Genomic DNA, 14,254 nt, shown 5'->3' on the forward strand with positions numbered 1-14,254 from the left:
TCCATACAAAGGCTTTCACAGACAACTATACCTGAAATAATAGGATTAGTACAGATTTTTTTCTTAATTTCAGAATATTTTTACCTAACTGGAAAACAGGGCAGTTACTTTCCCTCCAGGAGAAACTGCCTTTTTACTATTGTGTTCTTGATACAAGAAAAGATGTGGAATTTGTACATTTACAGTAAAAATTTCTGAAACAAATACAGATAAAAACTTTAAGAAGGACTTTGATTCATTTACACAGAATCAATGCAAGAAAGTGACATTTTAATTAAGCAATTTCTATATAGCTTCCTATCATTATTATATGTGACAATTTGTTGTATGTATTTTATGCCACTTAAGCAGCAATCCAGGACAGATATTTAATCACTCTATTATGAATTATTAGAAATTAATTCAGTGAACTATTTCAAAGCTGTCTCATTTTGACTAGGTCAAATTCTGTTACCCAGAAGTGCCATGAATCAGCATTTAGTATTTAATGGGTTTAAAAAAAATTAAACTGCAGTTCTGAATGGGGACTACTTTAAGTGACATCTCTCAAACAAGCTAAACTTTCTTTTGATAGAATAATAAAGCATGATTACAGTGCAAGAGAAAAGTGCTACGTTGGGCTGTTCAAGAATACAAACCCATCATTTTTTACTTCTTAAAGTGCATGTGTGAGATATGACTTATGTACGGTATATTATTTCCACTGCAAGACCAGGTTCTTGTAACTGATTGCCTATAACTCTAGCATATTCCCCTGAAGAAAAGAGAAGTTGGTTATACACAAATAAAAGTCTGTGTCATTGTTTCCCATTGCTGTGCTGTTGCCATATAGTACATGCCAGAAGCCACAAGTATCAAGTCCAGTGTTGTGAGGTATAACACCCCCCCCAAACAGTGTGTTCATGGATCAGAAACACTTCCTACAATACCAAGAAGTAACTGTGATCTCTACCTTATGCCACACAGAGAAAGTTGAAATTATTTGTCAAAGTATAGTAGGAAGCTGTAATATACGTAAAAGGAAGTTTTTTTTAGTTAGTGATTCCTGCTTGATCATGTTTTAGTGCTAGATTTGAGAGTGAAATACACTAATTATTGAAATTATTTATATTTAGCATTTGATCCTATCTCATCATCCTAGTATACCGGGAAATACTCAACTGAAAAGAATATAGTCTGTTATGAACTATTACACTGGCATTAGTGTAATTTTGTTAGTAGCCTGTTTTTTTAAAAAATACTGAAGATAGAGGGCACAACAATTAAGGGTAGTGATCCGTATGTTCTGAGGATAGATGCTAAACATTATCCTTTAAGAATTTTACTAATATCTTGAGTTTAGACTTTTAGACTAGGAATATCACATTTCATACTGATACCAATGTGGAGAGATGAAAGTCACAAGCTCCATTTGCTTCACCAACAAAAAAGCTGGCTAACACTGATCCTGAAATTACCCATGGGACAGCAGACAGTCAAGGAAGAACTGTGTCTTATTTTTCATATGCTGTAGTACACCTACTGTTTTAAACAGTTCTAAAAGCGTTTCGTTTACATATTAAAGCAACATATTTGGGCTTAAAACAACTGAAAACAAATTGATTTGTCAGCTTCAATTATTTTTGTTTCAAAAAATTAGAAGTCAATTTACAACCTGCTCTGATTATCCCACATGATCTTTGCATTTCAGGCACATTAACCAACCTAGCTGCAGCCACTGTACTTCTTCCTATCTGGATTTCAAGTCCCTCTACTACTGACTGAACATTTCAATAGACCACTAAACCATGATAGTGGCAGAGAATTTCCAACTCACATTTGAAGAGATTATGTACCACTACATTTCTGCAACACTCCATGAACCAAAACAGAAAGTCTCTGGTGTATTCCCAATCATATTTGAGTATCAGAAGGGGATGTGTCAAACATGGAGGTCAGTGAGGAAGGGAATTAAATACTGCATTTACAGCACCAGAATTCAATACAAAGAAAAGCAACTGTCTAGCTTAAAATTTTGTTGATTCTATTATTATAAGATGTATGAAGGCAGAATATATGGTCTACGTTTCCTGTAAGTTTCAAATGCATTAAATACATAGGGAAGTGATACCAGTAACAAATTTGGTATTAAACACTTCGCTACAGGGAAGAAGAGAGAAATGAAAGTTAGGATATCAAAGCAGCAATAAGGAATTCAAAGCAGCCACAGTTTAGATTTCAGTTCTCTAGATAGTCCTCTTGGAAGAATAATGAATTCTGTGTATTTGAGTGGTTAAGATCTCTCTGTATTCAAGTTGACCCAGCTCACCTCCAGAAGATGAACAGAGCAACAAAATGGAAACTAACACTTTTCTGAGATTAAACACAGTTGTGATAGAAGTTTGTCTTCTGTTTAACAGAATGTTACTCTAAAAATTCATTTTTCCAAAGTGTTCTTCTAGTTTTGCTTCAAGTACTAAGAACCAGGCACTAGACAAAATACTTGAAAGTCCTTCATATAGCCAACTAGCCAACTTCCATTTTTCCTTCTGTTGGCAACTGTGAAAGGAATCTTTCACATTAGAAAGCTATGTGATGCATCAAAACCTGCAAAGATTACTCAGACAAAAACAGTATCTGAAACTACTTTTAGTATGTCTAGATTAAGAGACCACAAAATCCAACCAAATGCTGCCAGGTGGCCTTTAAAACAGGAAAGAGAAATTATGATTGGATTAAGATCAGACTTAATTCTGAAGTCAATTTTTTTTAAGAACCTAGACAGGTACCTCATGGCTGTCATTCTCCAAAGCCTGGGAGATGCGTAAGAAATTTTAGGACTACTTAGAAGTATTAAGGAGATCCAGAAACTTTAAACAGGCATAATCTCGAAACATTATCTATATATTTGCAGCATCACATTTCTGAACTGGGTTACACTTACCTATGTAATTACCATCATTGTAACAGAATTTGGTGAAAAAAAGTCTTAGTAGAAACCTACTTTTGCTCCTTGCTGATGGCAACAATGATAGTCAGAAGGTGTCTCATTCTTTCTGCATGTGTTGGTAAAACTGCAGGTATAGCTTCTCTCCACAATCATTCCTGGTGTAGTCATCTGCAACCAAGTGAAAAAATCAATTAAGCAACAGCACAGACTGCAAAACTATATTAGAATATCACCAAGTCTTCACTACTTTACCATTTAACAATACTGTCAAAAATGATAAAAATAGTTCTTTGAAGCAAGTTGGTTTGTTTTTTTTTCCCCCCCTTCCCCGCCAAGGAAATTTGTTACAGACATGCAAGAAGGCATAAGAAACATGGTTAAACTTGGCTGCAGACTTTTCAGAATTAATCTACTGAGAACAGCCCATTCATCTATTCCAACCCACAGAGGATTATTTTTGCCCCATTCTCTCCTGAACTTTCTTCCATTTTGATACTGGGACTCAAATCTCACTCCAAGGGAAGGCAGTGAGAGACTAGGAAAAGCCAGACTGCTTTTTTTTTTGCTAGCCATACAGTAGGAGCTAAACTGGAGCATTTTTCATCTGTGTTAAAGAACACTTTACCCAAATACTTTAAGAGCCATGTTGAAAAAATGCCCACACTGGACACACACCAATGTAGGAGTCAGAAATGAGCTTGCTTGCCTATCTCCAACATACAGTTACCTTCAAATTTTTTTTGATCTGCAAAATATACACACAGTTCTTCCTCACAGGGTGTTTTGCACTCCCTAAGTAAGTCGAGTTATACCACTAGTTCTCAAACACTAACCACTTCTAGCTCCTAGTTCCCCATCACATATCACATCTCAGCCCCACCCCAAATAAATGGACACTCATGAGCTGGAGCCTTGAGAAGTAAGCCCTGCTCTCACAGCCTGCTCTACAGCCTCAGTGCCAGATAAACCCACTGACTGCCAGAAAAGATGATACTGTAAACAAATCTTCCAGAATTTTGCTTTGCTGCACGGTGGTAGCAATACAGACCATCTACTGCCTATTGCAATCCATACCTTTCAGTTCTGCTCATTTCAATAACTGGCTGAATTTTTCAAATGCTGAACATGGATATACAGCATTTTATTGGCATGACCTTTCAAAACAAATTAAGAGGTGAAAACACCAGGAAAAACAGTAATTGTCACATTCTGCTAAACATTTCTCTGGAACTATTAGTCTTCACAATCTTCCTAGCAGTCTTAAAGAAGGAATAAAACAACAAATATAATTCCAGGTCTATTGCTCACTGACTTACCTGCACAAAAAACCAGGTAGTTAAAGCAATATCCCTCTTGCACCATCTTGGGAGAACTCAGACTGAGCACAGGTAAAACAGTAAGTGATCCTGCAATTCAGTTAGCAATTATTCCTCACACAGATCTTCCCACATGCTACAACACTCACACCATTCATTAACTTGTCCTAGATATCATGGGATTAACAACTTCTTTAGCTAGTTACAGAAAACTCTCATAAATATTCTGCTCTACCCTGAAGGGAAGTACCTATGTATTTTTGCCACTGAGTTCTACCAAGGATTAAACTTATTTCTCACATTCTTACACTCAGCTTCTATTATCCCTGTCTCCTTTTATTGGGCAGATCTCCCCATGCAGCTAATGCAAATATGGGTGTCATTGTCAATATCTTTTTCCCTTCCACCACAGGAATGCATGGTAAGCAACATGAATTCTTAAAGTTATCTGCCTTCCCTGAAGTTCCAGCATAATGTCCTGTGATAAACATCTACCTGGTCTGCTGGGAACCCAAGAAACCCCTGGTGATATAAAAAAATGCTGCAGTAGAAAACCAGACCAGAGATTTTTTTCACCTAATCCTAGCGTAGCCTGTATGCAAGCTCCTCAATAATGGGCTCCTGCCATACTCCCACATTTTATAAATTTGCTGGATTGCATCCACTTATTCAAATGCAACTCATGTTCCCAAGTGTGCTGCTATACCTGGATATACTTGCCAGCTTTCCCTGGGACATGGTACTCTGTCCTACTGGCCTTGACAGCCTTTTTGCTGCACTAAGAATGAATCTTTCTATCAGCTCTCAGAGGCCACACCACAATTTTTGTGAGCATCAGATATTATGAACTTGCAGAGATTATGAACTTGCCTGTCAACTATAGACAAAAGTGCACGCTCTAGGAAGGAACAGGAGCTAGTTACAATTCTTACCTTTTTAGGAGTACTGGTATCTCATACTAATCTTCTTTCCCTGTCAAATGCTCATATTGCTGCCCAAATAGCTCTTCAAAGCTAAGGAGAAAACATGTTTTGAATGCACTCTTCAATTTAAAATAAAAGGCCAGTTCATGCAAAATGTTTCTTCCATGCTTATGGGGGGATTTAAATAAATCAGACATATCAATTTTCAAAATACTAAGTGTAAGGGAATGCTGCTAATTGAATGTATATGTTTCACCAAAACTGAATTGATGCAGAAGACTGTTCCTCAGAACTCATACAAGCTCATTTTGCAGTAGCAGCTAGTTGCTCTTCTTACTATTCTGCATTTTCTGTTGCTCCCAGCACCTCCAGTTATCTCATCACAAATTCTCTGTATTTCATGGGGATATAAAGCATCCTTTCACTAAATATAGATCAGGCTAATAAAATGAGGGTTTTGAATCTATTTTTTGCTTTCCTAGAAGGGTAAAAGGCACATAAGCCTGGCACAATGTTTTAACTCCAGATTTTAAATAATTTGGCATTCTTTAGAAGGCTACCTTTTTCAGCACTGAAGCTTTTTTAGCTTACAAATTCAAAGACTTAATCAAAAGAAGAATATTTAAAACAACTGGCAAAATCATTAGCTGCACTTCTAGAAAACCATTTTGGCAAGAGAGACTACTCCAACACACCATCTACATCAGACATCTGTGGACTAGCCACTTATATTGCTAAAGAGAATATCTATCTTCATAAGGTCCTTTTGCTCTTGAAATTAAATACCCTATTTTGAAAACCACACTCATAATTTGGATTGTAAGCACTTGCAAGATCTTTGGTAAACAGACAAGATGGAATGGGTGAAATAAAGCCTTACAGTATATCCCTATGTTTTTATATCCATGTATTTTTATTCCTATTCTACAGATTAGAAAATAATCAGCAGTAATTGATGGTTATTTGTCGTAACTATTTGTAATAGTCACAAAAATGGACAGGTATTTCATTTCATATGGTTATTCTTACTTCTAAAGTTAAATTTTGAGTAACAATTTAATCGAAGAAAACCCATTTAGAGACGTAAAAATCAAAAGACAATTTATATCACAGGTGAGAGATCAAGTTGCAAATAGAAGACAAACATGTTAAAATTAGGCCAAATGCAAGTTAGTTTTGTGCGCAGTACAATTATAATCCCGTCAAGCTGTACATCTCATTCTTAAAACTCCCTAGTAATTAATTAAAAAAGTCTCACTTACCTTCCTACAAGAGTCACTATAACAAAGGTTCTTAAAGGACCACATCACCTAATCCCATTCCAACATTTTTCTAAACTGTATGAATAACAAATTAATAACATGAAATTTACTTAACCATAGCTTGACCTGAGTTAGAAGATGTTAAAACTCTTGAGAACTTTTCTTCAAGCATCTTCTATATAGCTAGATTTAGTCTGTAGTGGAGAGTAAGTTTCTCTTACCACTAATAGAAAGAAAAAAGTTAAGGAAAGAGGTAACTAATTACAAAATCATCAAAAATTGCAGGATGACTCCAGAGCTGATAAAATATGCACCTATGCATTCTGAAAAAGAATAGGAAAAAAGCCCCATTTGCTCTTGAAACAAAGCGTATGTATTGGCTTTGCGTGGCAAGGTTTTGGTGGCTGGGGGCGGGGGGGGGGTGTGCGGTGGTGGTGGTGTTACGGGGGTGGCTTCTGTGGGAAGCTGCTGGGGGCTTCCCCTGTGTCCGATGGAGCCAATGCCAGCTGGCTCTGGGACAGACCCGCCGCCGGCCAAGGCCAAGCCAATCACCAATAGTGGTAACGCCTCTGTGATAACATTTTTAAGAAGGAAAAAAGTTGCTAGGACAGACAGAGGCAGCAGCTAGAGAGTGAGAGCATGTGGGTGAAACAGCCCTGCAGACACTAGGGTCAATGAGGAAGGAGGGGGAGGAGATGCTCCAGGCACCAGAGCAGAGATTCCCCTGCAGCCCATGGTGAAGACCATGGTGAGGCAGGCTGTCCCCCTGCAGTCCATGGAGGTCCACAGTGGAGCAGATATCCACCTGCAGCCCGGGGAGGACCCCACGCTGGAGCAGGCGGGTGCCCGAAGGAGGCTGTGACCCCGTGGGAAGCCTGTGCTGGAGCAGGCTCCCGGCAGGACCTGCAGCTCTGTGGAGAGAAGAGCCCACAGAGCAGGTTTTCTGGCAAGACTTGTGACCCTGTGGGGGACCCACGCTGGAGAAGTGTGCTCCTGAAGGACTGCACACCATGGAAGGGACCCATGCTGGAGCAGTTCATGGAGGACTGTGTCCCGTGGGAGGGACCCCACGCTGGAGCAGGGGAAGAGTGTAATGAGTCCTGCCCCTGAGGATGATGAAGTGGCAGAAATAATGTGTGATGAACTGACTGTAAACCCCATTCCCCATCCTCCTGCACCACTGGGGGGGTTGGTAGAGAATCCAGGAGTGAAGTTATACCTGGGAAAAGGGAGGGGCAGAGGGAAGGTGTTCTGAGATTTGGTTTTATTTCTCATTACCCTACTCTGGTTGATTTGTAATAAATTGATTGAAATACACAAGTGATGCACAATGCAATTGTTCACCACTCAACAACTGATGCCCAGTTAGTTCCCAGAGATCCCCCCGAGGCCAACTCCCCCCAGTTTATATACTGGGCATGACGTCACATGGTATGGAATACCCCTTTGGCCCGTTTGGGTCAGCTGCCCTGGCTGTGTCCCCTCCCAACTTCTTGTGCCCCTCCAGCCTTCTTGTTGGCTGGGCATGAGAAGCTGAAAAATCCTTGACTTAATCTAAACACTGCTTAGCAACAACTGAAAACATCGGTGTGTTATCAACATTGTTCTCATACTGAACCCAAAACATAACACTATACCAGCTACTAGAAAGAAAATTAACTCTATCCCAGCCAAAACCAGGACAACCATAAAAGCTGTCAATTCAAATCATTACAAGAACATCCACTCTTTTTGCCAGACTTAAACTCAGTAGCCAGGTACCTGTAACAGACAGCACTTTGGAATTCAATCTCAAAGAGCAGAGTCTAGAATTTGGTAGGCTTCAAGGCATGAGATGTTTTTCTTAGGTATTTTATCTATTTATATGACCAGATTACTATTGAAATTAATGTATATTTCTGCTATAGCATTACAAATATTTTTGTTAAACACACAGGATGTTCAAAGCCTTAGAATAATTTCTATTTATGCTACTGAAAGTTTCTTACCTATTCAGATGTTCAAAATTCTTTGAATAATCATCTTGGGAAGAATAGCTCTTCTAACATGATTTGTAAGGATTTATACTAAAAGAATTAAGAATATGAGGTTAGGTATATGTTACCAGAAAAGTCTTTTAAAAGCTAGAATAACGCGAAGTGTTAAACAATGATAGAATAAGCACATTTAACAGATTTTCATACTACATTTGTTTTTTAAAGAGTGTTACTACATCACATAAAAGTGATGTACTATTTCTACTTCACCACGCTTTTATTAATGAACTCTAGGGAGATGTGAAAAGGTCATGTTTCCTTGTTTGGGTTTGCCTAACCTACTGAATGCCTTCTGATACACTACACAGCAGCTCAGTTCCTCCTGCCATCGTTTAAAGAAAGCCTAGAGAAGTACACTGATATCACAATAGTTATTGCAAAATTTTGCAGCCTCAGTGGGACATTTTAAACCAAGATTTCTGCTTACACAAGATCATTCTAAAGCTTTTGCTTCATCCATTTTCCTTTGAATAAAGAGGTACTGAACAGTTTACACCAGGAAGTGCCTTTGTTAAACATCAGCAGCCTACAGGATCTAAAGTGACTTATGTTAATATTTCATTTATTTGCTTTCCATAAGATGTGGCACTTGTGCATCACTCACATTCTAAATTAAGAACGTTTTTGGATTACAGTATTGAAGACAGACCTTACTGAAAAGCTACATCCTGAACTCACCATATGAACTTGCCATAGGACAAACTTGTACATACTTGCTTACTTCAGCTTGTACCAAGAGATGTCTTTCATGAGTACAGCTTTGTTAGGAAATAAGTCAGGGTTTTTTTTATTTTCACCCCTCTAATTTTTCTATTGCAGTGGTTATAAGGATTCTCCAAAACAGAGCTGGGATATGTTGCACTCTATTTGTACTAATTGCTGGACTTCCCAAAGATCCTATGTTCTAAGACAAGAGACATGCAGAGGATGGTGCAGAGGAAGATTATCTAATGCATGTGTTAATGCAAACATGATAGCCCTAGGGGTGTGTGTTTTGTTTTTTAAAGATACTGATAACCTAACTGAGCACAAATAATGACAGATAATCCATTTAACTTCTGTATATTATCTAGAAATATTGTGGTTTTCCTCAAAAGATGATTAACCAAAAGCCTCAATAGAAATTATCTCCCACTTCTCCTGCATAACTGCAATACTATAGAGAAAAGAGCAAGGAAAGTTCACTTATCAGAGAAATTGTCATGTTATTTCAGAATATACTCTTTTGGAAGCAGGTATGGGATGGAGCAATGTGAGAGACAAAAAACATAACCAGACTTGTGTGCTTGTGGTTATTTTGTTTGTTTTTAATAAGACACACTTATACTTGGAAGGAATCACTGTTTTGCAAAAGTAGTATCAAACATTAACAGTACAGGACAAGCAGACAGCTGAATGCAAACAACCCTCAAAGCAGCTGCTGTGAATAGGATTTCAGGCTGAATAAAAAAAATGCCCAAAACCACAGCTGGAAACAACAAGAAATACAGCATACCCAGACAAGCCAACAGGGTATATGGCTCATCATTTCAAAAGCCAACAAACTTCCTACTCCCATGTCTAGCACAAAGCAGACTGAGCAGAAGAGTTCAACCAAGCAATCAGATGCCAACTTTCAGGAAGCTGTCAGCCATATGAATATAGCTGTAACAGCACCACAACCTGTGCTACTGCGCTCTGCACCCATCGCAGCCAGTATTAACACCTTTGGGCTATACTACTCTGCAGTGGCAGGTGCCAGCCAGGGAGAGAGGTGGAGACATACCCATGGGGAATGACCAGGCAGATGGGAACCGTGGCCTCACCTCCCTCTCAAGGTCTGTCTACCCACAGCAAAGACATGATACTGCTATATCCAAAAGTCAAAAACAGGTTCAGCTTTCAGTCTTGGGTTCTCTACATTGTTAATAACAACCAGTTTGGTTTTCCTATGAGCCTTTATTATTATGGTGTAACATCTTTGCCATAAATCTAAGATTTCAAAGTAAAATATCCTTGTTCTAAACACATATATTTCAACCTGAAAGTCAATAAAGGAAAACAACTTTTATCATATGAGGGAAGACACCTGAAGAACTAAGGTACCCCTCAAAACAAGGAAAAAGCAGATGAATACACCTTTTCCCTGTCAGTTTTTTAGAAAACCAAACATGAAGTGTGGGAAAGTGTGAGGAATAAGAGGAGAGGCTGAGAAGACAACTACTTGGGAATTAAATGGGAAGGACTAGGAACTGGAAAAGCTGCATATACATGATTCAAGATTGAACAAGACTCCTATTCTAACACAAAAACATGACAAAAAAAGTGAAAAATAAGTTGCTGAGGGAGTTTTGTTTAATTTGATATTCTATGTGCAATATCTTAAGACTCACTTTTTCCATAAACTGCTTCATAGCAACATTTCTGTTACATATTATGCACTTCAGAACACATGGAGTCTACCTGGATCTATGCCTGGGCTGAAAGTCAAGAAAGTTTGGATATTAAATATTGAAGACAAACAGCAAAGAACAGTCACTACAGATTAATAAAACCCTGTGCTAATTACAACATAGAACTTGCACAACATTCATAACAAAATGTGTTAAGAGAAACAATAAACTAAAAAAAATGAATTAAGTTATCTTGGATATAAGAAGCCTGTCTTCTGAAGTGCTCGAAGGAGTAAAAGGGCGAGTTTTACTACTCCTGTCCTAAGTACCTAAAAATACATAAAAACCTCACTCCAGCTGCAGAAAAAAAGCAGAGGAAGACAAATTAGCTTTACAGACTACTGAAATTCAAACCATTTTTAGCAGCTCAAGCCATAACATCATATTCAATGTGGCAGAACAAGTTTCATACTACAATTCTAAGAAGTGAAAACGAATCTTCTGTTACATCAAGACACACACAAAATGTGTATTTCTATGCTATGCATACATTGCATAGAGATGATCCTATGGATTTTCCTCAGATGTCCAACAAAAGGCTTGCTCTTTTCTACTGAAAATGCTGCTATTTGATAAAGCCTGTCTTCCAGGATAAACTTTTCTTATATTTTCTATAGGCCTGCAACAAGAAAAATGTAACAGAGAAAAAACATTCTGATCAGAACTTTTTTTGTTGTCTAAACCAAGAAGCCCTGAATATGGATCTCCTTGCAGAAAAAAACCCCGTAGTTCTGTGGATAAATAACACTTCTCAGGAAAAATGAGATGGAATGAAGAAAAAAAAGAGTTTCTTGATAAGATTAAGCATCCAAAATCTACTTAGGAAAGGAATATAAAGCATATAAACACTATCCTCATATCCCTAAATGTAAGTTAGGGTAATACTCCTCAAACTTAGAAGGTAATTACTACAATAAACAGATTTATAAAAAGACAGGATTAGTAAATTCAAAAAGACTGAATTTTTAACAGCCTTAAACATTAACACAGTATCTCTGAAGTAGCATATTGCCTCAAGAGGGAGGGATTGTTTAGAGAAAAATGAGCAGGGGAAGGGATTATGTTGATGAAAATGTGTAGGAGGAAGCTGGAAATGCAATCAAACTACGAAACAAGTGACCCATCCTAATTATCTCTGATAGCAGATGCTGCTAACAGATGCTTTCACATTATGCTCAAAGTACAGCTGTGAGAACCAGAAATAGATACCAAAGATGCTAAACTCAGAAAGATGCATCCCTTGCACCTCGAAAAAAGATACTTGAGATATTCTAAGCTGACAAAACATGTTTCTTCCAATCACCTCTGCGTTGTGAAGCAATCCAAATGTACACTAAACCCTTTCGCTTAAGCTGTTAATTTTAAGGCTTCAAGCATTATTAACGGATGCACTAACCCTAAGAAACAGCTTATTCAAGTCATCCTTGTAGTATGACAACAGTTACATTGTCTTGTCTCATTTACCTTAGGCTAGTCTCCAGTCACCAGAATTGCACAGAAGAGAATAAAAGCGACTTGGAGGAAAAAAAAATATTAAAAAAAAAAATCAGGGAAATAAAAGCATTTTGAACTGCCCCAAAAGTTTTACATTACAAACGATAAAGGAATTATAGTTTACTTAAGCATCTCAAGGGGTTATTGCTCTTAGATTTTTTTTTTGTGATGTAGGTTCAGCCTTTAAGTATCACAAATCATGAAAGCTTGAATAAAAACCAGCTTTAAGATATCTGTATCTGTTCAGAAGTAAACTTAATAGCCAGAGCAAGATAAAAGAGATCAGGAGGAGATCTGTATATCAGCAAACTCACAGAATTATAAATAGCCTAGTGCAAATTACAACTTTCTGGTACTTTCAGGATGCTAGAAATCTCCAAGGGCTATACAGAGCACTCCGTTTTTCAGAGTAGCATCTAACTTCTTGGGATCTGATTAATTTAAGGTTCTACCAACTGCAAGAGTACAGTTGTAGTAAGGAAGAGAACATCATCTTCCCCAGCTCCTCTCTTTTGATTCAGTGAAATATTCTAGTGCTAATATCTGCTATAGTCTTTATCAACAGCCAGAAGAAAAACACCACTGAGGTGCTCAACCTTTCCATGTGGCTAACAGAATTCCAGCCACCACCAGTGGGAGCGTTTCTGCTGGTTTTTACACTGGCAAAACTAGTGTAAACTAGCTAGGCAAAACTATAGTAAGCTGGACTCATAAACACTCTGAAGAAAATATTATGCCATCATCTACATTCAGCAGGCTATCACCAAAGCAAGAGTAACTTAAGACTTTCTAGAAAGCACAATTTTTTGCAATCACACTTAAAACCAAAGAGAGCAAAATGACTACAAATCACATGTTCACGACTTTCCAAGTTCCCTTTAAGAAAGTTTTTGTACACAAGTAATGTCCTGCCCATGGTCCACAAGAGAGAAGTGATACCACATCCCACCCCCGAGAACACTGCAGTTCTCAGTGCCTGCTTTTAAAGCACAGCAACACAAAACTCCCACTGGGCCACAAAATACCAATCCAGCCTCCAATACGGGTTAGCTGAAAACAGACGGCAGCACAGAGAGCCTTGGTCCCTGGAGAGCTCACTAATCAAGTTAGTCTGTAACTCGAAAAGCTTTCATTTAGGAAAAAAACCAGTTCCATTACCTTTGTATCCTAGCTAGGACAGCAGGAGACAGCAGTGAGGGCCATGGGATCACGATGGTTGATCTCCGCACGTCCAATGGGACACTTACAACCTATAAAAAACCCAACCTTTAAACGCTGCTTTTGGACACTCGCTATTTCGGATGTTACCACCCCCTAGGCGATGGTTACCGCCGAGGCACAGTCGGGAGCTGCAGGTCAGATGCCCCACCGACACGCCGCTGCCACTGCCCCCGTCTGCGGGCCATCTCTCCGGTGCCACCCCGCTCCCCGCCAGCAGGCGGAGGCACAGCCGCCGCGTCAGGAAAACACGCTCTTAAATAAAACCGGCGGGGGGGGACGGGGGACGGGACGGGCGACGAGCGGAGGCGCCTCGCGCCCGTCCTCCCACCGGACATAGCGGCCCCGCGCCCAGGGGAAGCCGCCCCGAGAGGGCCCAGGCGCTGCTGAGCTCGTGATCCTCATGTCCTAAGGGAACCGACGATCGGCAACACCCGCCCCGCCCAAAACCTCCCGCCATGCCTTACCGCCCCAGCCCCCGCCAGGCACTCACGGCCGCCCCGCTGGCAGCGGTAGCACTACCGCCCCAGAGCTCCGCACGCCACCGCCGCCGCCCTCATATGGCTGGAGCCGCGCCCCTTCCCTCTCCGTAACCAATGCGGACCGCGCTTGCTGAGCGGGGCGCGGCGAGTGGGAGGCTGGCC

General features: G+C 39.5%; 1 long non-coding RNA gene and 1 pseudogene across 1 annotated transcript; both read right to left on the bottom strand.

Moving 5' to 3' along the window:
* Positions 1 to 1,859, bottom strand: part of LOC104313902 (nuclear receptor coactivator 5-like) — a 31,191-nt pseudogene extending 29,332 nt beyond the window's left edge.
* A 1,249-nt stretch (positions 1,860 to 3,108) lies between these two features.
* LOC138681749 (uncharacterized) lies at positions 3,109 to 14,190 on the bottom strand. The gene is made up of 6 exons (XR_011326530.1): positions 14,078 to 14,190; positions 13,551 to 13,642; positions 8,419 to 8,496; positions 5,178 to 5,258; positions 4,246 to 4,335; positions 3,109 to 3,674 (listed from the first exon to the last, which is right to left on the bottom strand). It is a non-coding gene; the product is annotated as an uncharacterized lncRNA (long non-coding RNA).
* Positions 14,191 to 14,254: the final 64 nt, after the last annotated feature.

Source organism: Haliaeetus albicilla, chromosome 10 (assembly GCF_947461875.1).
Source record: "Haliaeetus albicilla chromosome 10, bHalAlb1.1, whole genome shotgun sequence".
Taxonomy (NCBI): Eukaryota; Metazoa; Chordata; class Aves; order Accipitriformes; family Accipitridae; genus Haliaeetus; species Haliaeetus albicilla.